The sequence below is a fragment of the Nannobrachium achirus genome, assembly GCF_963921795.1.
Source record: "Nannobrachium achirus genome assembly, chromosome: 11".
NCBI classification, from domain to species: Eukaryota; Metazoa; Chordata; class Actinopteri; order Myctophiformes; family Myctophidae; genus Nannobrachium; species Nannobrachium achirus.
Genome location: NC_137820.1, coordinates 13,591,734 through 13,615,664, shown reverse-complemented (window position 1 = coordinate 13,615,664; position 23,931 = coordinate 13,591,734). Strand labels below are relative to the sequence as shown.

Below are 23,931 nucleotides of genomic sequence, written 5' to 3'. Positions count from 1 at the left end.
ACATTGATAGTGGAAATGGCCAATCTACAAGTCACGATGTGACGCGTTGTGAGCTTGTAGATCTGCTATTTCCACAATTTCTGAAAATGATCATTTTTCAACATTCACGATTATGACGATTTGCGATTATGTCAAATAATTGCGATTAGACGATTATGTAATAATTGTGACAGCCCTAGTCATCGCAGATCCTCACGACTCAACATCAAACAGACAATACTGAAGGCAGATCAACATGAAACCATGAAACCATTCATACAATTAGCCTGATTTATGTCTCAAAGAACCAGCTCACATCAAATATCTTTAATTTCCCACACAACACTGGTCTCGTGGTGTAATTTCTCACCACCAGCCAAACATTGAGCAGACGTGTCGGATAAGCACATTAATTGGTTACACATCAGCAGGTGTGACACAGAGAGTCAGCTCATTCACGAGATTAATACTTGAGTCTGGAATCACAGCCTTCTGACGGTGCTGTCACAATATAAATCCAGCCGTCACTGACATGTTGTTGCAGTAAAATATATTTTCTTTTGTACAGAAGCAAACAAAACCAAAGAACCTCAGCATTCACAAACCCTCTTTTGCTTAGACAATGCAGTTAACATCTCTGCAGAGGTGTCAATTGGGTATGGCCAAGCTATGGCAGCTGCCATACCTTGGCTACTAGGGGGAAATAATAAAATGTACTTTTCATCTTGCCTGTTGCTAAGGTATGGCAACATGACTGGTGTCTTGCTCGCGCGCGTGCAAGACACCAGTCATGTTGCCATACCTTAGCTTTTGCTGAACTGACGCCACTGCATTTCTGTGGAGCTGAGGGAGGTACAGTAGGTGACCTAAAGACACAGTTGGCAACAGTGCAGAATATGAGGACTATCCCCTCAACAACTGATTAGGTAGAATGATCTCAGAAAGCCTGCTAGCTGCAGACAACAACTTTTAGTCCAAGTGTTTCGTGCACAAATCGTGCACTTTATGATAGAAGCATGAAATTTGGCACACAGTTAGAACATGCCATATTATGGAACATTTTTCGTTATAGGGACATCGCAGATTTGTCTTGGGAAACTTGTGCGACCCAATCAAGTTGGGCTCTCAATCCTCTCATAGACTTTACTATACAGTAAAATAATAATTAAAAAATAAATGCTTTAAGTAGCATGTGAGGGGTCAAACTAGGGGTTTTTCATGATTCTGAATCCAATGCAAGCATTTGTTTAGCACGAGAAACATTCCTTTCCGAAACACGTACCCATCAAAACTGTGAAAAGTGACAACTCATCACTGAACCATAGTTTTATGGGGGCAGTTTTTAGCCCAAGGAATGTTTTTCGTCCAAAACAAATGCTTGCATTGGATTCAGAATCATGAAAAATCCTAGTTTGACTCCTCACATGCTACTTAAAGCAAAAATGTTCCATATGGCATGTTCTAACTGTGTGCCAAATTTCATGCTTCTATCATAAAGTGCACAATTTCATCAACATACTGCCCAAAATGCTCTGACTATTTGGATAAAGATTATTTTTAATGTACTGTCTGTTGCAACTCTCATCACTTGTTTTATGTGGGGAAATGTGTGTAAACTCAGGGATATTTTGCATAGTACGTAAACCTGATGGATTAAAAATCTACATTATCTTGCTAAAATATTAATGTTTTTTAATTACTGACATTGTTATTTAATTATCAATTTAAGAGCCACTGGAAGAAATACGTGGAGGTAATTGCAGACTATGTACTATTGTACTATGCAGTGGCGTCAGTTTAGCAAAAGCTAAGGTATGGCAACTGGTATCTTGCACGCGCGCCCTCGCGTGCGTGCAAGACACCAGTCATGTTGCCATACCTTAGCAACAGGCATAATGAAAAGTACATTTTATTATTTCCCAACGTAGCCAAGGTATGGCAGCTGCCATAGCTTGCCATACCCAATTGACGCCTCTGGTACTATGTGAAGAAATGCTACCTGAAAGGGGCATCAGAATGGAGAACAGCTAAGGAAAAGGAAAAGTGACTGATAGTTGGAAAGTTTGGCACACTAACAATCGCCCTGTGTATCTAAAAAAAAGCAATGGAAGTTTGGATGTGTAGCACAGTTCAACAACAAAGCAATTCAATGTTCTTTACATAAAACATTAAGCAAAGGAAACACATTATAACAGGACATAATGTTCTATAATGTTTCGGCTGCTTAATTCTGGCAAGTAGCTTGTTCCACCCCGCAACCAGGATTATGAACAATGGATTACAATGGCCTGTTGTTGCCTGTCTGCCTGCTAAACACGCACGCACGCGCAGGCACGCGCACGCGCGCGCACACACACACACACACACACACACACACACACACACACACACACACACACACACACACACACACATTTTACTGCTTTTACTTTTGCTTTTGTTATTGCGACCGTCTGGTCGCAGTTACTATCAAAACCTCCACCGGCTATCAGTCCGTCCCTCTGTCAGTCACGTCACACGTTACACGTCACACTTTTCCCCTACTCATATTTTGCTCTAAAATCACGCAAAGCGATACACAGACTCTACAGACATCAACATGGATCTGTCCCATTTCCCATATTCCCTCCTGATTGGCTACCATTGCCTTCCAAAGTTTGTGTATGCGACCTGACGGTCGCTTATCTCCCCATTTAGGGAGCCTTACTGGTTTTATAGCTACTTTGCCATTTTTCTTGTTGCTGCAATGCAGAGGAGCTGAAACCCTGTATTATCCCACTAATAAACAACTAAATGTCTGTCTGTCTGTCTGTCTGTCTGTCTGTCTGTCTGTCTGTCTGTCTGTCTGTCTGTCCGATGTCTGTCCGATGTCTGTCTGATATACACACATGCTGACATCACTAATACTAAACAGTGCCCAAATTTGGAGATAATTGACATCACTGATACCGCTGTCTGTACTGCGCAGGCGCCGCCTCCATGGTAACAGCCACATGCTGAAACAGTGCCCAAATTTGGAGATGAGTCTGAGTTCTCCAACATTACTTCTGAGACTCCTACATTCAATTCAACTGCACATAATTCGGAGCACATAATTATGTTCAAAACGGGCAAGGATTAGTTTATAATGGAATATAAAAAGAATCTTGATTTTGCCATTGCTTTAAATAAAATAATATAATAATAATAATTCCTTTAAAACAGGGGTGTCCAAACTTTTTTCAAAGGGGGCCACATTAGAAAATATTAAAACACCCAAGGGCAGACTATTTCCTGACATAATGTACTTTCGGTTGGACAATGACAAAGTCACATACATATAGCCTGACACTCAGCCTGAATTGCATTTCGTTTCACTCCATTATTCAGTCTGAACATGCTTTCATCTAAGGCAATTTCTGGGATGGGCGTTGCCAAAGAGGCAGTCTTCTGCGATTGGTTCACCGTCTGACCAACACAACAGTAGCAAAGAAGATGACGTAGTGTTGTTATGTGGCTGGCTAGTGGCTAGCCTGTTGCTTGCTAGTGCTACTTTCTAACCAAAGAAACAGGCAGAATAGGAGTGCTACGAACTAGTAATCAAGCGAGTAATCAATTCATAGCGAGATCGATACGATCGCATATTACCACGACGGGCGACGCGATGTTTGTGTTTGGGAATGTGCGGTCCGGTCCGGCGGCGGCGCTGGGTTACATGGAATCACACATGAGTTCTTGGAAAACCCCACCCATGCTGTTCACAAGACGCTGATTCACGACGCTGATTCGCCGGACAGATTTCCAAACGAGGAAAACCTATTCAGTGAGAGCAACACCAGACTCCCTGAATCGCCAAAACAAAATGTTAAAGGGTTGTGGCTAGCGATTCAGGGTCTGAACCAGGCTAACATACATATGCATCGCATTTAAACTATTTTATTTACCGGTAACTATCATCATCAATGTAGCCCCAGGCCACTTAATATATTTTATTTTCAGGCCATTTGTTTTGTTCAAAGTGCATTTCAATGTAACATTGTTCTGTCACTTTAAGAGAATGTTTTCCACAGGTGCTGAACTGTACAGATAGAGTACAGCCTGTCTTGAGTGTTTTGGGGAAATGTAATAAGCCCTTTTGCAAATCCCGCCCCATTCTGCCCTGTTACTATGATAGGACATTTGACCCTGGGCAGATTGTTTTTATAGTGGCAGTGAATGGGATTTTTTTTCCCCTTCATAGCCTCATTACAGCTATATAAAGTACCAAAGGAAAAACATCTAGGTGATATTAATAAAAAGGGAAGACAAAGGTACAGTAGTTACATTGCAAAACAGGGGGTTTACCCGAAAATATATGTTTTAATTTGTTTAATCCCAGTGGGACAGAATCCTCTTTGCAGATTCTTTTATAGTGGTAGTGGATGGGATTTTTTTCCCTTCATAGCCTCATTACAGCTATATAAAGTACCACAAAAAACACATCTACGTGATATTAATAAAAAGGGAAGAAAAAGGTACAGTAATTACATAGCAAAACAGTAGTTTTCCCCCCGAAAATAAATGTTTTAATTAGTTTAATCCTCTGGATCAGAAAGAGAATAGACCGCGCATTGCATCCTGGGTAGGAAGAGGACAGAACTATAATCCTAACCTCACATAATAGGCTGGCTTTTCGTAATTCTGCCCATTTAAAATATATGTACCCAATCGTGACTCTTAGACCATTGATATGGTCCATGTGAACTAGTTTGTTGAAGCTTATTCATTATGATGAGCGAGATCACGGCCGAGATCGCGGCCGTACCGGGCGATCGCCGTGTCGCACACTGCGGACAGTTTTGAAAGCCACATTTAACATTCTCCACTGCACAAACTCCACCCCCGATAGCAAAAAGTGAATGTTTTTTTCTGGTTGGCCAGTCAGGGAGTCTCAGGGACCAATCAGAAAGCTGACAAACGGTCTATTGGTTGGTTAAGAGTGATATCTTTTTTCCTGCATGGTGATTGGTTGGGAGTGGAAGGAAGGTGGGACAAGAGGGGAAGGAGGAAGTGAGTGAGAGAGTGGAGAGAAGGGAGACAGTGATTTTGGCAGAGACAAAAAAATGATTGAAAACATGTGTTTTGGAAAAGAATGCTGAATATGTTTTTTAAGGACTAAAGAAAACTACAATGCAAGTGAGTGGCTGTAGGTAACTGCACAGATAGACCTACTGTTGAGAAGCAGTCAAACACAGTGGTTTGAGTTTGTGTTTACAGTAGCAGTTTGCCTAGCCGCAAATTGCAACACTAGATTTAATTTTAATCGGATGAATCTAGGGTTGCAATACCTCCCATAGGCAGCCAATGCATCAAAACAGTTTTTTGTTATCTGATTGTATTAAACAGCGTCAAACTCACCAATATTGGGGCTGTATGGAAAGCTCGGAGTATCCTCTTTCTATCTGCAAAGAGTTTCTTTCATAAAACTCCACCGTATACATGTTATGAGCTACTTTCTGTCAAGAAATCCAAGCAGACATGGTTTATTTTCTAAGTGTTGAACTTCGGAAGCGCTCGTCTTCTATAACGCAACGTCCTGCTGCCTCCTGCATTATGTGACATTTAGAACCAGGTGGTACACAGGACCGCTGAGTGACTTCCCACAAGCGCTTCCAAACTCCAGCACTTAGAAAAAATAATCACCTGAAGCCAATTTCTTGATAGAAAGTAGCTCCTAACATGTCTACGGTGTATTTTTATTAAACAAACACTTTGCAGATAGAAAGAGGATACTCCAAGCTTTCCATACAGCCCCAATATTGGTGAGTTTGACGCTGTTTAATACAATCAGATAGCAAAAAACTGTTTTGATGCATTGGCTGCCTATGGGAGGTATATGCAACCCTAGATTCATCCGATTAAAATAGAATCTAGTGTTGCAATTTGCGGCTACAGTTCTTTCTTTCTTTCTTTTTTTTTCCTTTATTTATTCAGGGGAGCCCATTGAGAGCAAGTTAGCCTAGCCAGTCAGTTTACACAGTCAGCTTATCCAGTTAGCCAGCCTGGCTAGTTGGCAAAGAGAGACCTTCAAGACCTCCTAGATCTGCTAGAACAGGCCCAGATAGCGCTCCCGGTGACCAGGATAAAGCCAGGTAGTTCCTCTGGCAACGAGGGAGAAAGGACATTGCTCCATTAAATCCACTAGTTAGCCATCACCAGTCCAGTCACTCCCCAAAGCTTGGAGGTGAAAACCCTTGAACTCTGATATTGTGAGTACTAACCCTTTATTTTTGGCTCAACTAGACTGTAGCGGCTTCAACCATTTTAAACTTTGTTTTGTTATTATTATTATTTGTTTGTGTGTGTGTGTGTGTGTGTGTGTGTGTGTGTGTGTGTGTGTGTGTGTGTGTGTGTGTGTGTGTGTGTGTGTGTGTGTGTGTGTGTGTGTGCGTGTGTGTGCGTGCGCGTGCGCGAACCCACAAAGTAATTCATCTCCATTTAGTTAAAGGTACATTTCGGGTTTAAAAAAATATATAATAATCTGGTTTATTTTTGATATTGTGAAACAGTTCATATTTCTAAAAAGGTTCTTAAAAGGTTTAAAATGACACAAGACCTATTTGTGTGAACACAACACCTGTTGCTATTTTACTTTATTTTTCGTTTTATTTTCCTATCCTTATATTCCCTAACCCTTATTTTTCCTCTTTAGTTTAATACATTGCCAAACAATTGTTGAGGAAGAAGTTGTTAAGTGGTTTATTTTAGGTGCACTTGGGAATTAAGTTTGAAAACAGGGCGCTACCTATAGTAAAAGGTATAGAAGTGTTACGTCAATATTTAATATCAATGGTCTTTTGTCAGGTGTCTGCTCTGAAGAAAACACAAATGACTCATTTCCCAAATGTAACCAGACGTGCAAGGCAAAAAATACAATAAAATAGACTTTCTTTGACCCCTTCAGAATGAGGCAACAGGGAACAATCCTGACAAATTAAACTCTGGGAAAATATTATTGTTTGACGGTGCTGGCGGGCCGTTTATAATACAATTTAGGAATGAAGCCGAGGGCCGTATAAAATTTGTCCCCGGGCCGCATTTGGCGCCCGGGCCGCACTTTGAACACCCCTGCTTTAAAACATGCATAACAACATATCTCCAAACTTGTCTTCCGGCACCACAGCGACTGTGAAAAAGATGGCCGCCAGCCGGCCACTGTTGAGCTCTATTGCATGGGTGTGGGGGAAAAGGAGGGTGCAGAAGACTGCAACAACATGTAGCCTACTTTGGTCACAGCATGCCTACAGTGAGCCATTACTGCACCACTATCAGTGGGGGTCCTGCAGTCAGCAAGCTGTCGGGTAACCGCTTGATGTCCCTTTGTACAACCAATGGGCAAGGACAATGGATGCCATGTGGATGGATGCTGAGTTGACGGGGGACCACCCACCCAGGGGCGTCACAAGGGGGGGAAAGTGGGACTGAGTTACTAGGGCCCAAGGTGGAGGGGCCTTAATTATTTTATACTTTACTTATTACTTACTTACTTACTTACTGCCCTTTATGCCGGTTGGCATGTAGGACATCAACAAAGGATCCTGTCGGTTTTGGGCAAGCATCTAGAGGAAGGTTCCCCAATAGGCGTCCCGCGGGCCATTTGCGGCCCGCGGGGGGCTACTGTCTGGCCCCCACCAACCCCAGTAATAATGGTGGTATAAGAGCAGCAACAACACTAGTATATCGTCGTTGTCGGATGGAAACGGGTGGGCTGGCCATCTGGCATACAGGGCATTTGCCCGGTGGGCTGGTAGGCTAGGGGGCTGGGGGGGCTGGTGGCAAGCCTACTGCATATTGAGCAATCAAATACAACTTGTTTGTCCAATTCTCAGATCAATATGCTTATTTTCCATTCATTAGCTATAGCCAAAGTTCTGACACATTTTGGCACTAATCATGTTCATACTCCACTTGTTGGTGGTGAGAACTGTACGCTAACTTATACAATTTATGAATTCTGTAGTTATCATTTATGTTGTCTGTAAAAGTTGTGGTATTAAACACTTGTGTATTTATATGTGCCGCCCTCAACCGGTAGAGTATCTTCGCGCGCGCTGGTTGTGGGGGCTGTTCTGGTCAAGATGCCAGGGCTGAATTTTAGTCCCAGTCCGTCCCTGGGTGGAAACCTTGTATCTCCAAATTTGTACGTTCTTTCGCAAATCATACAAGGCCGTCGCACAAAAGTAGTGAAAACAGCAGATCTACAAGCACACAACGCCTCGCACCGCGAGGCGTTGTGTGCTTGTAGATCGGCTGTTTTCTCTAGTTTAAATCATTTTTAAAATCATAAATTCAAAACGAACGGTTTTGGACATACAAGATATTCACCCGACAACAACGAAAACTGTCGCTGGAGTAGTGGGAACGCCATCGTCGTCCCCTGCAATGTTGTGGCCCTCGGCTTGGTACCCTAGACATAATTCGGCCCTTGGGGAAAACTAATTGGGGAACCCTGGTCTAGAGCCCCAGGTGTCATGCAGGTTCTTCAGCTCTCCCTCCACTGCCCTACGCCAGGTGATTTTGGGCCGGCCTCTCTTACGGTTGCCGTCTGGTGTCCAGTGAAGGGCAGTTTGGGTGATGTTGTCCTGCTCTCTACGGATTACATGCCCAATCCATTTCCACCGCCTTCTCATGAGGATGGTAGCCATGTTGTCCTGTTTGCACAGGCTAAGAAGGTGTTGATTGGAGATGGTTTTGGGCGAGAATATTCCTTGTATTTTTCCGTAGGCTTTTGGTGTGGAATGGTTGACTGTTTGTGAAGATCATTCACATCATTATACTTTAGCTATTTAAAAATAGCAGATCTACAAGCTCATCGTGAAAATGTCTACAAATCTTTGAATATTATGTATTTTTTAAGCAAACCCATTTTTGCTTCTGGAACAAAATATTTTGAGATGGGGTCCGTGGCCAAATACATATCATTTTGGGGGTCCTTCACATGAAAAGGTTTGAGCAACACTGACATAGAGACGTAGGTTTTTCACGATTTTTTTCAAAAATAGCAGATCTACAAGCCGAGTGCCGCGCTGCAAGCTTGTATATCTGCTATTTTTCAATAGTTAAAGCACAAAATAATGCAGAATTTGGTGCGACACCCCCAAAAACATCGTCACCCAAGTTTTAGTTCCAGCAAATAGCAGTGTTGTGCGCCTCACATACCGGTATAGGTTAATGCAACCTTGGTTCGTAAATACATATTTGACAGAATACACACAGTCCCCTTCCCTCTGTACACAAGGAGGCGATTATAATTCAAATGAGGAAGCAAACCCCATATCCTGCAAAGCAATTAGTCGTACCAGGCACAAACCTCGAAATTCTATAATTACTTGACTGTAGCTCCATAAGACCCTGATGAATAACCCTTTACCAACATGACACGCCATGTATTATGGTCGAGATAAGGACGCAAAGATATGACTCGGAGGGCGTGTGTTACACAAAATGGTTTCTCAGTTTAGTAAACATCCCTGCTATACTTTGGCACGGAAGACTCTCATGCCAGGTGAATGCTGGATGAGTGATTGAGACCCTCGTGCGCTAACGACCTGCGAAGACCATTACCTCGGCCAGAGTAAGACGAATGCAGGTATGAAAGAACATCAGCAATGCTCAGCGGCTGTGACAGGCGTGCATCCCTCAGTGGTGGCGGGGTAATGTGAATGCATCGCTACACGGGAGGTTAGCGATCTCACAAATGAAGTTGTCTAATGCCCGTGGCCTGTCTGCTTGAGTCATTAGACACAGGTTTCCATCATGATGGGCCCCAACCGCCAGGGCTTTTTAGATTTTTTTTTAAGATCAGCCGGAGTGGAAACATGTATAAGTGGACATTTTAATAACATGCTTCATGGGACTTCATGTACTGTACAACAGTTTGCTTTCAAGTTGAGCGATTTCACACAGATGTCATTACTTTTACAGTTCATTACAGGTCAAGTCATTTTCCTTGTGTAATCACCAACCAAGCTTGACAGCATGTGTCAATTATAGATTCCTGGTGGTACCCTTGAGAGCCTATTAGGAAGACCCACAAAAACACAACCGCTGTGCCATTCTGCCACATAAAACTGAGCACTCATACAGTGTGCGCTTTATTCCCATGGTGCATTGGCTAGAGACTTGAATGTGAAACCAACTGCAGACGTTCAGCTGGGGAACAGGATTTGCTATTGGCACCTTCGGCAAGCGTCCCTCTCTGGAAGGCAAGAAGCGTAGTTGAAAATACACCAACCCGGGGTGGCTGGTGGTGCCTCAGCTCGTTAGTGCATAGACCATGCACCTATTGAGCGAGAGGACCTGGGTTTGAATCCAACCCGTCACATCTCACATGTTGCTCCTCTCCGCTCTCTTGGTTACCTCTCTCTCTCTGACGTACTGCATCTTAAATAAAATGCATACGAATAAAAACTCCTTTCTGTAAAGGAAAAGTATATTATAAATGATAGTATATCATATATACTATCATATATATCATATCGTGGTTGTCGGGTGAAAACCTTGTATGTCCAAAACCGTTCGTTTTGTATTTATCATTTAAAAAAATTAACTAAACCAGTGAAAACAGCCGATCTACAAGCACACAACGCCTCGCACCGCGAGGCATTGTGTGCTTGTAGATCTGCTGTTTTCACTACCTTTGTGCGAAGGCCTTCTATGATGAAGCAGGGCTTTACTTACTGCGAAAAAACATACAAATGTGAAACTTGGAGATACTAGGTTTCTGCCCGACAGTGACGATATCATATATACTATCATATATATGATATATTGATTGTGGTTTGGTAACAAGCTACTTTTACTCAAATATATCAATTTGGTCACACTTCACCATTTTTGACCATGGAAAAATTAACGAAAATAGCAGCAACTGCATCCTGAGGAACGAAAATGCCTCCTGAATGATGGCTCGCAGAGCAGAATTAGCTGCAGTGAGAGATTAAAGCAGCGTTCCCGCTTTGTTCCTGCGGTATCCAACCACCAGGTATCAACGTTCACCTCCCCAAGCTGACGTGGGTGAAGCATGAAGATGGATGGCCTGATCCTTATCCAGCCAGCGGTGGAGGAAAAGGAATGTCGGGATGACTGAGTATCAATCCCCCCATGTTCCACCCACATGAAACTGCTGCACTCGCTCTCGCATCGGGTTGAAAAACAAGCGCACTCGGTGGAATCGCCCTGCGGAAAAAGGCAGCGGCATTGCAGATGAAAACCTTGGCGTCGTCTAAAGATTACACTGTGAAATTTGCAGTGTGTAAAGGGAGTGAAATATGAGATTCAACTCAGACGGTGCACGAGGAAATGTCAGACACAGGAAAGGGAGTATTTTGAATGAATTCCTGAATTGGCGGATGAATGTCCCTGCCCGGCTGCGATAATAGAGTGATCAAACATTTATAACTGCCCGTTATCAGCCTGTGAGACTGATCTAAAAATCAGTGTACTCTTCCATCAGTTGGTGCCGCTCAGGGGGCGTCAATTGGGTATGGCAGGGGTATGCAGCTGCCATACCCTCGATCCAGGGTGGGAAATAAAAGTTACTTTTAAATATAAATCCATGAATGCCTCTTTGTCTACTGTGCTGGTTATTATGTTGTTAAATTACAGTAAAATAATACTACAAATGCAAAATTTCACAACATGGTCACTTTAACAAGGTATTATAATTATATTCTCCACACTTGTATTCTCCCCATCTTGACAAAATGGTATATTCCCAGGTTCCGCAGGTCAGCTGCACAGGTGCAATGCATTATTGTTAATTGTGGCACGTTTACTAACATGCCAAGTTTAGCTGCACTTGAGCAACCGTTCCAGGCTGCCATATCCAGCCCAAGAAACCGTAGAAACCTGGGTAAAAAACTGACAAAACTATTCAGACATTGTGAAAATTGTGTGAAAATAGCAGATCTACATGCTCACAACGCCCGAGGCATTGTGAGCATGTAGACCTGCTATTTGCACGCTCGCACGCACGCGCGGGCGTGCACACACACATTTACTGTATGCATGCGTTCCGTTGACCAACACACCCCAGCATCTTGTTAGAAAATGGAAGGGGCTCTCATTTGACATCTAGTTAAACCCATCCCCCCATCCTAACAAAGCAATCTTGTTCTGCGATTGTCTTGTAGAGCCCTGTGTGACTGAAATCTGAACGCCATCTGGTTTGTTGGAAAGGGAAGGCATTTGATTTGAATGACTTTACTGATACTTTCTCAGAAAAAACACAGTTAGTTTGCTAACCCTAAACCCACACATGCAAAAAAAAAAAAAGAAATAAAATAGGTCTTAATGCCTCATTCACACTACAGATATATAGTTGAACGTTTTGCTTGGTAATTCAATGTAATCTCAATGGAAACCAGCTTTAAAGGCTGGATTCCAAGGACAGCCGACACGCCCAGCCTTTAAAGCTGGTTTCCATTGAGATTACATTGAATTACCAAGCAAAACGTTCAACTATATATCTGTAGTGTGAATGAGGCATAAGTCACTATTTAGATAACTGCATTACAGTAAGACAACAAAAAAAGGACAGCAATCAGACCTCCTGTTGTGATTTGAACTGTAGCATCTGCCATGGCCAAATGCATATGCACAGTCAATATACACCATAGAGTTATCTATCTATAAATGCGAGAAGTCTCTGCGTGCGTGTGTGTGTGTTTGTAATCCGCGTATCTCGAGAACCGTTCGTCCCACCGGCTTCAGATTCGGCACGCGCGTTCCCCGCCGCGGCACGGAGTGCAGTGCCGGGTCTCGACCCGACCCGACGCGCGGTTTTCCCGAACCGGCGCGAAACGTTCGGAATCTCCTTATGCGGGGTTGATTGTTGACATCAGGCTGTTTCTGAGGAAATCGGCGAAAGCTCTGACTCATTGTGACATCACTTCAGATACAGATATCTCCATATATGGGCATAAATGGACACAGGCAAACAGATGTTCAAAACGGGTCCTATGACAACAGGTATAATGAGGTTTGCATTAAAGGGGGAACCGGCACTGTGTCTGCAACACAGTTGGAGGCACAGACAGATACTCCATATATGGGCATAAAATGGACGCAGATAGACAGATATCTCCATATATGGGCATAAAATGGACCCAGAACTATAACTGCAGTGATCTCCATATATGGACATAAAATGGACGCCGACAGACAGACAGACAGACAGATACAGATATCTCCATATATGGGCATAAATGGACACAGGCAAACAGATGTTCAAAACGGGTCCTATGGGCATAAAATGGACGCAGATAGCCAGATATCTCCATATATGGACATAAATGGACAGAGGCAAACAGATGGTCAAAGATCTCCATATATGGGCATAAAATGGACGCAGACAGACAGATACAGATATCTCCATATATGGGCATAAATGGACACAGGCAAACAGATGTTCAAAACGGGTCCTATGACAACAGGTATAATGAGGTTTGCATTAAAGGGGGAACCGGCACTGTGTCTGCAACACAGTTGGAGGCACAGACAGATACTCCATATATGGGCATAAAATGGACGCAGATAGACAGATATCTCCATATATGGGCATAAAATGGACCCAGAACTATAACTGCAGTGATCTCCATATATGGACATAAAATGGACGCCGACAGACAGACAGACAGACAGATACAGATATCTCCATATATGGGCATAAATGGACACAGGCAAACAGATGTTCAAAACGGGTCCTATGACAACAGGTATAATGAGGTTTGCATTAAAGGGGGAACCGGCACTGTGTCTGCAACACAGTTGGAGGCACAGACAGATACTCCATATATGGGCATAAAATGGACGCAGATAGACAGATATCTCCATATATGGGCATAAAATGGACCCAGAACTATAACTGCAGTGATCTGCGTGCGTGTGTGTGTGTTTGTAATCCGCGTATCTCGAGAACCGTTCGTCCCACCGGCTTCAGATTCGGCACGCGCGTTCCCCGCCGCGGCACGGAGTGCAGTGCCGGGTCTCGACCCGACCCGACGCGCGGTTTTCCCGAACCGGCGCGAAACGTTCGGAATCTCCTTATGCGGGGTTGATTGTTGACATCAGGCTGTTTCTGAGGAAATCGGCGAAAGCTCTGACTCATTGTGACATCACTTCATAAAAGGCTCTGACATCACGTACGCCACATGAGTCAACAAAAAATCTCTGTGAGTGTGTATGTATGTAGGTAATCCGCGTATCTCGAGAACCGTTCGTCCCACGGGCACGCGCGTTCTCCATAGACAGATATCTCCATATATGGGCATAAAATGGACCCAGAACTATAACTGCAGTGATCTCCATATATCCATATATGGGCATAAAATGGACGCAGATAGCCAGATATCTCCATATATGGACATAAATGGACAGAGGCAAACAGATGGTCAAAGATCTCCATATATGGGCATAAAATGGACGCAGACAGACAGATACAGATATCTCCATATATGGGCATAAATGGACACAGGCAAACAGATGTTCAAAACGGGTCCTATGACAACAGGTATAATGAGGTTTGCATTAAAGGGGGAACCGGCACTGTGTCTGCAACACAGTTGGAGGCACAGACAGATACTCCATATATGGGCATAAAATGGACGCAGATAGACAGATATCTCCATATATGGGCATAAAATGGACCCAGAACTATAACTGCAGTGATCTCCATATATGGACATAAAATGGACGCCGACAGACAGACAGACAGACAGATACAGATATCTCCATATATGGGCATAAATGGACACAGGCAAACAGATGTTCAAAACGGGTCCTATGGGCATAAAATGGACGCAGATAGCCAGATATCTCCATATATGGACATAAATGGACAGAGGCAAACAGATGGTCAAAGATCTCCATATATGGGCATAAAATGGACGCAGACAGACAGATACAGATATCTCCATATATGGGCATAAATGGACACAGGCAAACAGATGTTCAAAACGGGTCCTATGACAACAGGTATAATGAGGTTTGCATTAAAGGGGGAACCGGCACTGTGTCTGCAACACAGTTGGAGGCACAGACAGATACTCCATATATGGGCATAAAATGGACGCAGATAGACAGATATCTCCATATATGGGCATAAAATGGACCCAGAACTATAACTGCAGTGATCTCCATATATGGACATAAAATGGACGCCGACAGACAGACAGACAGACAGATACAGATATCTCCATATATGGGCATAAATGGACACAGGCAAACAGATGTTCAAAACGGGTCCTATGACAACAGGTATAATGAGGTTTGCATTAAAGGGGGAACCGGCACTGTGTCTGCAACACAGTTGGAGGCACAGACAGATACTCCATATATGGGCATAAAATGGACGCAGATAGACAGATATCTCCATATATGGGCATAAAATGGACCCAGAACTATAACTGCAGTGATCTCCATATATGGACATAAAATGGACGCCGACAGACAGACAGACAGACAGACAGATACAGATATCTCCATATATGGGCATAAATGGACACAGGCAAACAGATGTTCAAAACGGGTCCTATGACAACAGGTATAATGAGGTTTGCATTAAAGGGGGAACCGGCACTGTGTCTGCAACACAGTTGGAGGCACAGACAGATACTCCATATATGGGCATAAAATGGACGCAGATAGACAGATATCTCCATATATGCATGGGCATAAAATGGACCCAGAACTATAACTGCAGTGATCTCCATATATGGACATAAAATGGACGCCGACAGACAGACAGACAGATACAAATATCTCCATATATGGGCATAAATGGACACAGGCAGACAGATGGTCAAAACGGGTCCTATGACCAGGTAAAAAACAGGTATAATGGGGTTTGCATTAAAGGGCGGGGCATTCATTCCCTATTTACATTGTTCCGAGTTGGCCAGGTCGCCGACTAGACGCTGGGCCGCCCGAAGGGCGGCCCAGCTTCTAGTATATAGAATAGAGGACGGACAGCCCCGCCCCCAGCCATTCACTTCAATGCAAGTGCTCAGTGGCGTTTTGAAGCATGCGGAAGTAGCTAATCCAGGTGCATTCTGGGGGAAATTGGCACATACCTATGTGCCAAAATGTTTGACGTCGAGACGCAATGACGTCACGAACGACGTCGACGTCCATTGAACCCTATTGTAGACCCCAGCGGCGCGCTCTTATGCTCGTGCTTGTATGTTTCACCCCGCCTGAAATTCCAGCTTTGGCCAGTAGGGCGGCCGCTTCAATATTTACAAGCCGTTCTGGGGGCCTGACGTACACACACACGCTCTTGCGTGCACGCGCGCGCACACACACGCACATGCACACACACACACACACACACACACACACACACTTAATTCACTGCTACACACTAAACTCAGGTGTGGAAAAAAAAATGAGTCACTGACCACAGGCAGAAGGCTCTGATGTAATCTTCCCACTAGGAGATATCTAAAATACCCCCCCCCCCCCCATTCCTTCAGTCCTGTCAATTGACATGGCAAGCTGAGACCCTTGCTGACAGCTTAGCAGCATTGACAATGAGAATCCAAGAAGGATTGTGGGAGATCTCTCGGCTGAGAGGCTCTGTCAACAGTGTTACAATCCCATCATTCACCGGCAGCCTCTGCCACGAAGACTCTCGGCTTCCCCTGTCCATCGACTGGGGCTTAAAACCAAGCCTCCCCTTTGCTAGAGACGATTCCTCCAAGAGTCATCTCAAGCATGCAATGTGTGGCTTGGGACTGATGAGGGACAGATGACTTCTATTGACACGGGTCGGGGTTTAATTCCAATGACCTCCGAGAGCTTTGCCACAAGGTCACTGAATTCCAATCAACAAGAGCCTGTAATGATGAGGATACTATAGCGTGAGAGCTGGTAACCCATGCTGTATCATCCCATTCAATCTGCCATGATAAAGACTATTATAGCTCTTATTCACCATGACACCCTTGGACATCATGCACTTGGATGTTGAAAGGAATCGCAATGAAATGGAGCTAATTTGATTAATAAACCGCATTTAGCGTTTTGATTTCTCAAGTGATTGGTGCTGCGATAAGCTAAGCCAACTTCACCATCCTCAGCTGTGTTATCTGCCCTCATTTTCTCATGTCACTAATTACTGATGTGATTTCCGAGATGATAAGTTGCAAAACTAATTTCATTTCCCCATGTTTTTCAGTGAGACCGAAATTATGATTGAAGGAGTAGCTCTCATGCCCCCTTGAACGCTGGCTCTTTATGTTCGACGAGGGAAATCTTTTCGATACATGTTAATTGGCCATTTAATTGTTGCGCTGGATTGGAATTGCTATGAGATGCCCAAACAAGCCATCACTTTTTAGAGACTCATCTTGATATTGTGAACAAAAAAGTCAACCAGTTGCCGGAAACTTGCATGAAATATGAGATATTACGGGGGCACGGTGGCGCAGTGGTTAGCGCTTCGCCTCACAGCTAGAAGGTCCTGGGTTCGATTCCTGCCGGGGGACGCTGTGGGTGCTGGGGGTGTGTTTCTCCCTCCGCGTCATCAGCGCCCACACCCTAGGTGGGGTCGGTGATAGGGCCTTTCTGTGTGGAGTTTGCATGTTCTCCCCGTGTCTCCTAGGGTTGATACCCTCACAAAAACATGCAGTAATCCTGGTCTCAATAATGCCTCCCCCTGGCCAGCCGGGGCGCTTGATGGAGGGGAAAGGAACTGGTTGGAATAACGTGTTCCTTCCACGCGCTACGTCCATCCCGGGGAAATCCCCCCTGTCAGGTGAAAAGAAACAACTTGGACTCCTCATGCATAGAAGGAAGAATGAGGTCAGTCCGTTGTCTCCCCAGGCGCGGCAGAGGGAGAGCAGAGCCCAGGATTACATAGGCAATTGGCACTGGGTGAAAATGGGTTGCAAAATCGTGGGATAAAAATTATAAGAAAAAAAAAGAAATATGAGATATTAGGCCTAGAATTATTGAATGCTTTAGCTATTGAAAAATAGCAGATATACAAGCTCACAGCGCGGCACCGAATAAATCGGGTCAAAATATTCAAAGATTTGCCCAAATTTTCAAGATTTTTCAAAAATAGCAGATCTACAAGCTCGCAGCGCGGCACTCGGTGCCGCGCTGTGAGCTTGTATATCTGCTATTTTTGAATATTTAAAGCATGAAATATTGCGTAATAATGTGTTCAGGCCTAAATGGGTTAACATAAAAGATTAAAATAAATTCACCGACCTTACTGTCAGGGTAAGTCTTTCACAAAACTGTCAATGCATTATTCTCCTTGAGCAGCCCTAAGAAGTGGTATTCTTAGCCGCTTCTAAACCCCTCCTCAGGTAGTTCTCTCTCCATACCTTTCACAGTTCAGTGACCACTGCAGCACAGACAACCTCCCCCCGAACCTACAAGACTGAAATCTGCCCATTACACAGGATGTCTCCAACTGCACCAATCAAAAGGCAATAAAGACACCCGAACCTACAAGACTGAAATCTGCCAATTACACAGGATGTCTCCAACTGCACCAATCAAAAGGCAATAAAGACACCCGATGGCACGAAAGCCATACAGGAACAGTGAAACTGTAGCAAGGTCAGCACATACTGTAGTACATACTATAACTACAGCACATACTATAATACTGTAACTATACCCTATCAACAAAGACTGGAATGCATCTGGGGGGCATGCAGTGCGTTGATATCATTAGAAGCAGGTGGATATACTGTAGTTCTTGTAAAAAGCAAGCAAAGTCAATGTCAAAGAGCAACTTGTCGTTGTCATTTTAAAAATGATTTAAACTAGTGAAAACAGCCGATCTACAAGCACACAACGCCTCGCACCGCGAGGCGTTGTGTGCTTGTAGATCTGCTGTTTTCACTACTTTTGTGCGACGGCCTTGTATGATGAAGCAGAACTTTACTTTGTGACAAAATGTACACATTTGAAACTTGGAGATACGAGGTTTCTGCCCGACAGTGACGATCTAAAGAGCGCATGTTGCATACATAGTATTAAAATCTAATCTAAAATCATGACATCGAAGTGACAGAGCTTCACAGTGGCCAACCAAGGGAGACTATAGCCTTTTACAAATCGTGACACGAGCAAATGGAGCATCGTTCTATGATTATGGGTTTTGCTATACTGTACCTTTACCCGAAAAGGCTGAACGAGCACAGCTTTCATCCTCGCTGACAGTTAAATAATGAATGTACTGAAAAATGGAATTTCTCCTCCCTCCTTCATCCAGAACTCTCTTCTGGTGGTACAACAATGAATTTAATGTCTCAAGAAAATGGATTATGCTGTCTCCATGTCATGGAATTTGCAGTATGTGTTGATGTGAATGATGAAAGATTAAAAAAAATGTTTTGGGCGGGACATAATATTTGTCAAGAACATACATTTTATGGGATACTTTCAACATCAAGGCATGCATGTAATGAACTCTCATGGTTTATTTCATGAAAATTTAAATTAAATGAGATGAATGCACATTTCCATCCCAACTGTAATCAATTTCAACTTGGCCATTAATTGGTCACCTTGTAGGAATAGGAACGCATTATGACAATGCTTGGCCAAAAAGAAAATCATTTCTACAATTTTTACAACTTCTTACCCACTTTTGGTTTCCATCCAAAAATATTTTGTCTTCTTTTGTTAATGAAGTCTTAAGTGTCTTGCTTTTAGCTTATGGCTTCTACAACATTTTTGCCATTTACCGTAAGCCATCTCAAACAGGGTTTGTCTGTATGTACTGTACTGTATGTTCAATAATGTCGAAACATAGGTTAATCAAGGCTCATGATGCTACTACATGCATGGCACCATGAAACGGATGCAGCTCTTGAAGTCTTTGAAGTACACAGGAACGATGCAAGTAGTGAATGCATGCCCCCATTGCATCACCTGGTTATGCGATTCCTTTACCCGTTGTAGTCATTGTCAGAGTACCCGTTGTACCCGTCTGTCTGTCTGTCTGCCTGTGTCCATTTTATGTTCATATACTGTATGGAGATCTCTGTATCTGTGACATTTGTAATAATGAAGTTGTGGTCAACACAAGTTCAGGTGTGGAGACCACCCTCTGCTTCTAACAGCCACTCCCCGTTCTCAATCGCCTTCCTACCACACCCGCCTTCACTCATTAGCCACTCCCCATTTACAATCACCTGTATCTACTACAGTACACCTGCCTACACCCACCACAGCCAATCCTTGTTACAGTATAAATACACCTGTGATCCCTCGACTGACTTTGTTGTTCTCCTTCACAACCTCCTCCGCAACGATAGCCATCTGCTCCTGAGTCCCCACCCTGAGTCTCGCCCTACCTTGGGTTCCTCATCCCATTTCACATTCATCTCATTATGTTTCAATAAAATGGTTAAACTTACTAGGTAGAGGTGTGGTTTCTTACTCGTGAAAAGTATACTATACCGGTAGTTAGATTACTAGATTATAGTATAGATCTGTATTTTTCTTTTGATCAAATGAGGCATTGACTGAGTGTCACCAAACAAAACATGCACACAAGCAGCCAGCCTGTAGTGGGGCTTCATTCACAAACAGTACACATACTTTGGACAGCTAAAGATTGGACAGGGAGGCCATGCAATTTATAGACTGCACAGTACATCTTGTTTTGTCCCACTTGCTTCTTGCATGTACGTTGTAAAAACCCACATGCTGCACTGTCAGCTGAGAGTTCAATCGTGTGAATCCAACAACACTATAAAACAACAGCATCCAAATAAAGAGTGAGTGGTTCAGTAGCATTGCTTAACAGTAGCTGTGCTGTTCAACTATCCAAGTTGTCTGTCAGTGTCAGCAGTGTGGGCCAATCCTCACATTGTACAACAAGGTCACACCAAGTGTATCATCAGCATCCTAGCAGGACGTGATCCCAGACTGTTCCCCAAAGACCACGTATCAATCCTGGTGTTTCCATGCCGCATGCCTGGTTCTAATCTGGTAACAGAAGATTTGGACATCGGGATGATGGGATTAGAATGTGCAGGCTGATAGAACTCTGCTCTCCTATCCCTCTGATCAACATCATTACAGGAGGTGGTGGGGGTTGGGGATCCCACAGGCACTGGTATTAAGCACGCAAGGTTTCCACTGCAGGTGATGAGAGAGAGAGAGGGAGAGCCAGGCAGAACTAAACAACACCACGGAATGATGAGAAAGGAAAGATAGCAGAGAGCTAAGAGACCAACATTCTGTTTTGCTTGTAATTGAAACTTGAAAAATACTAAACAAAACCTGGTCAAACGTAATGTTTTGGAGGGATTTTAATCTGAAATGTAAGATACAGGAATTGGCAACGATTGGCTGGTATAACTTCAATGGTGTACCTTCATGGTTCATATAGAGATTTGGTTGTTGCGACCATAGGTCGCAGTTTACTACTAGTAAGACGCCTCAGGGCGACATTTAGGGCGAGGCCGCGCCAATTCTTGACCATCTGGCCAGTGATATACGTATATCGGACCAGTTACCCATATATGGAGATTCCTTCATGATAGTCAACTATGTGTCAGAACATGCCCATATATGGGCATTACCAAATATGGGTATTCCCAGATATGCCCTTGATATTGATGACATCAGGACAGGGATCTCCATATATGGGCATGAAACGGACAAGGACGTAATTAATGTGCAAGTGTGATCTGGGAATGCCATCACATTGACATCACATTGTCGACTATATATGGGCATAAAATATATGGGCATAAAAGGGACATCAAGCCAGAGTGTGATGTCAGAGCATCAACTTTTTACCGTGGAAAAGGTGAGTGAGCAATTGTTCAGTAGAAAGGGCTTGATATCCATTCCAAGTATTATTAGCCTTTGGTCGTGAGGTTAAACTTTGTAAACTAACCACTTATATTCTCATTACATGTGAGAGTTGACTCAGGGTACTTGGCTCACGAAAGTGAGCGGATCGCGTGCCTGCGCGTGCACATTTGTGTGCGACACAGGTCAAAAAAGACATGGGTCGGCGACTACCCGCATGACCGGACCAATACACTCACTGGTCACTGGTTTCACATCGGTTTCAGCTTAGAGAAAATACACCCTCCTTTAGTCACTTATTTATTTATTTGCACATTATTCACAACCTGTGTGTGTGTGTGTGTGTGTGTGTGTGTGTGTGTGTGTGTGTGTGTGTGTGTGTGTGTGTGTGTGTGTGTGTGTGTGTGCAGGGGCGTCACAAGGGGTAGGAAAGTGGGACTGAGTTACTGGGGTTAGGGGCCCTAATAACTTTATCTATTGAAAAATTTGAAAAGTTGTGAAAATGTGTGAAAATCTTTGAATATATGTATTTTTTGACTAAAATTTTGCTTCTGGGGGTCCCTGGAACTAAGTATTTTGAGATTGGGGTCCGTGGCCAAATACATATCATCTTGGGGGTCCTTGACATAGGTTTCTTGCACACATTTTCACGATTTTTCAAAAATAGCTTGAGCTTGTATTATTAACTATTTTTTCAATAGTTAACATTCATGGGGGGCCTGCAGTGAATCCTTGTACCCAGGGCCCAGAATTTGGTGTGACGCCCCTGTGTGTGTGTGTGTGTGTGTGTGTGTGTGTGTGCCTTCTGAACGTTGCTACGCATCTTGTGCAGCATGGTTTTTGTTTAGATATGCATGCGTGTGTGCATGCGTTAGTTCTGCTCCAGTGGCACTCCGGCGCACACGATTGCCCTGCATTGGTACGCGTGGACACGTCATGTAAATGTCCACTATGGTTCCACTATGGTACGCGTGACCCGTCATGTAAAAAAAAAAAAAGGATGGCACTGACTGAAAAAAAAAAGCCCTTCTATTTTTGCAAAAGCAATGCGCGGCCGCTGCTTCTATAAGCGAACGATTCAGCTGTGCGTAGAGCGGCAGTTCATAGGGGTGGAAGAAGAAGAAGAAAAAAAAGGAATGAGTTTATGTGCATCTCCCCCCATCTCTCTTTCTCTCTTTCTTTCTTTCTTTCTTTCTTTCTTTCTTTCTTTCTCTCTCTCTCCCTCTCTTTCTCTCTCTCTCTCTCTCTTTCTCTCTCTCTCTCTCTCTCTCTCTCTCTCTCTCAACGCAATCTTGTAACGGCATAGTATTATTCCTGTACTTCAAGCTTGATGGTTTGATGGAGGGACAATTAAAACATTTAGGCCTATATACACTGTATTCAGACACTTCACAGATATACAGTACTTAAAATTAGAAAAATCCCTTGAGAATTGACCGAGAAATAAGGCTTTGTGCGTCCACCGAGGCGGCGCCAACACCCAGGCAGCATCGGAGCTTCATCCAGTGGTCCCCCGGCCCCGCGGACCACCGCCTGTCACCCCGCCGTTCAGTGGGCACCTGGGCCAGCCTGCCAGGCCCACCGGAGCCCCGGGGAGCCACGGACAGCAACGACGCGCCATTCCCCGCATTAATGATTGAATAATATCCTACAGAACAGATGAAATCACGTAGCTGTAATGTAGGCTATATTGCTGGCTTAATTTGTTAATTATTAGGAGCAATAAATATAGTCTATACGCCTACTTGATTTAACAATAGGCTCAAAAAAGTTGCCAAATTACAATGGGTCACTGTGACATGGCTTATTTAATCTAATCTAATCAAAGCTTTATAGTATGCCTTGGGGTAGCTCACCAGATCTGCAAACTCGCAAGCATGCATGTTGTGTAGTCTGTAGACACACCTCGTTGTGAGCTTGTAGATCGGCAATTTTTCGCAGTTTGGCTGGGGTCTGTCTTGTTATCAAATGATAGCCTATCGTCGGCCCAAAACTGATGGACATGGAATATATAGCTACTGACAAGTCGCACAGTTGTGCACGACGCTGTCTGTCTGTCTGTCTGTCTGTCTGTCTGTCTGTCTGTCTGTCTGTCTGTCTTTATTTAGATCAGATTGGTCAATGAAATGCACCTATTGT

General features: G+C 43.7%; 1 protein-coding gene across 1 annotated transcript in view; it reads right to left on the bottom strand.

Moving 5' to 3' along the window:
- The window catches only part of LOC308293501 (A-type voltage-gated potassium channel KCND2-like), a gene marked incomplete at both ends in the record, with an annotated part of 81,909 nt that overhangs the window by 13,924 nt on the left and 44,054 nt on the right, over positions 1–23,931 (bottom strand). The window lies entirely within an intron of this gene.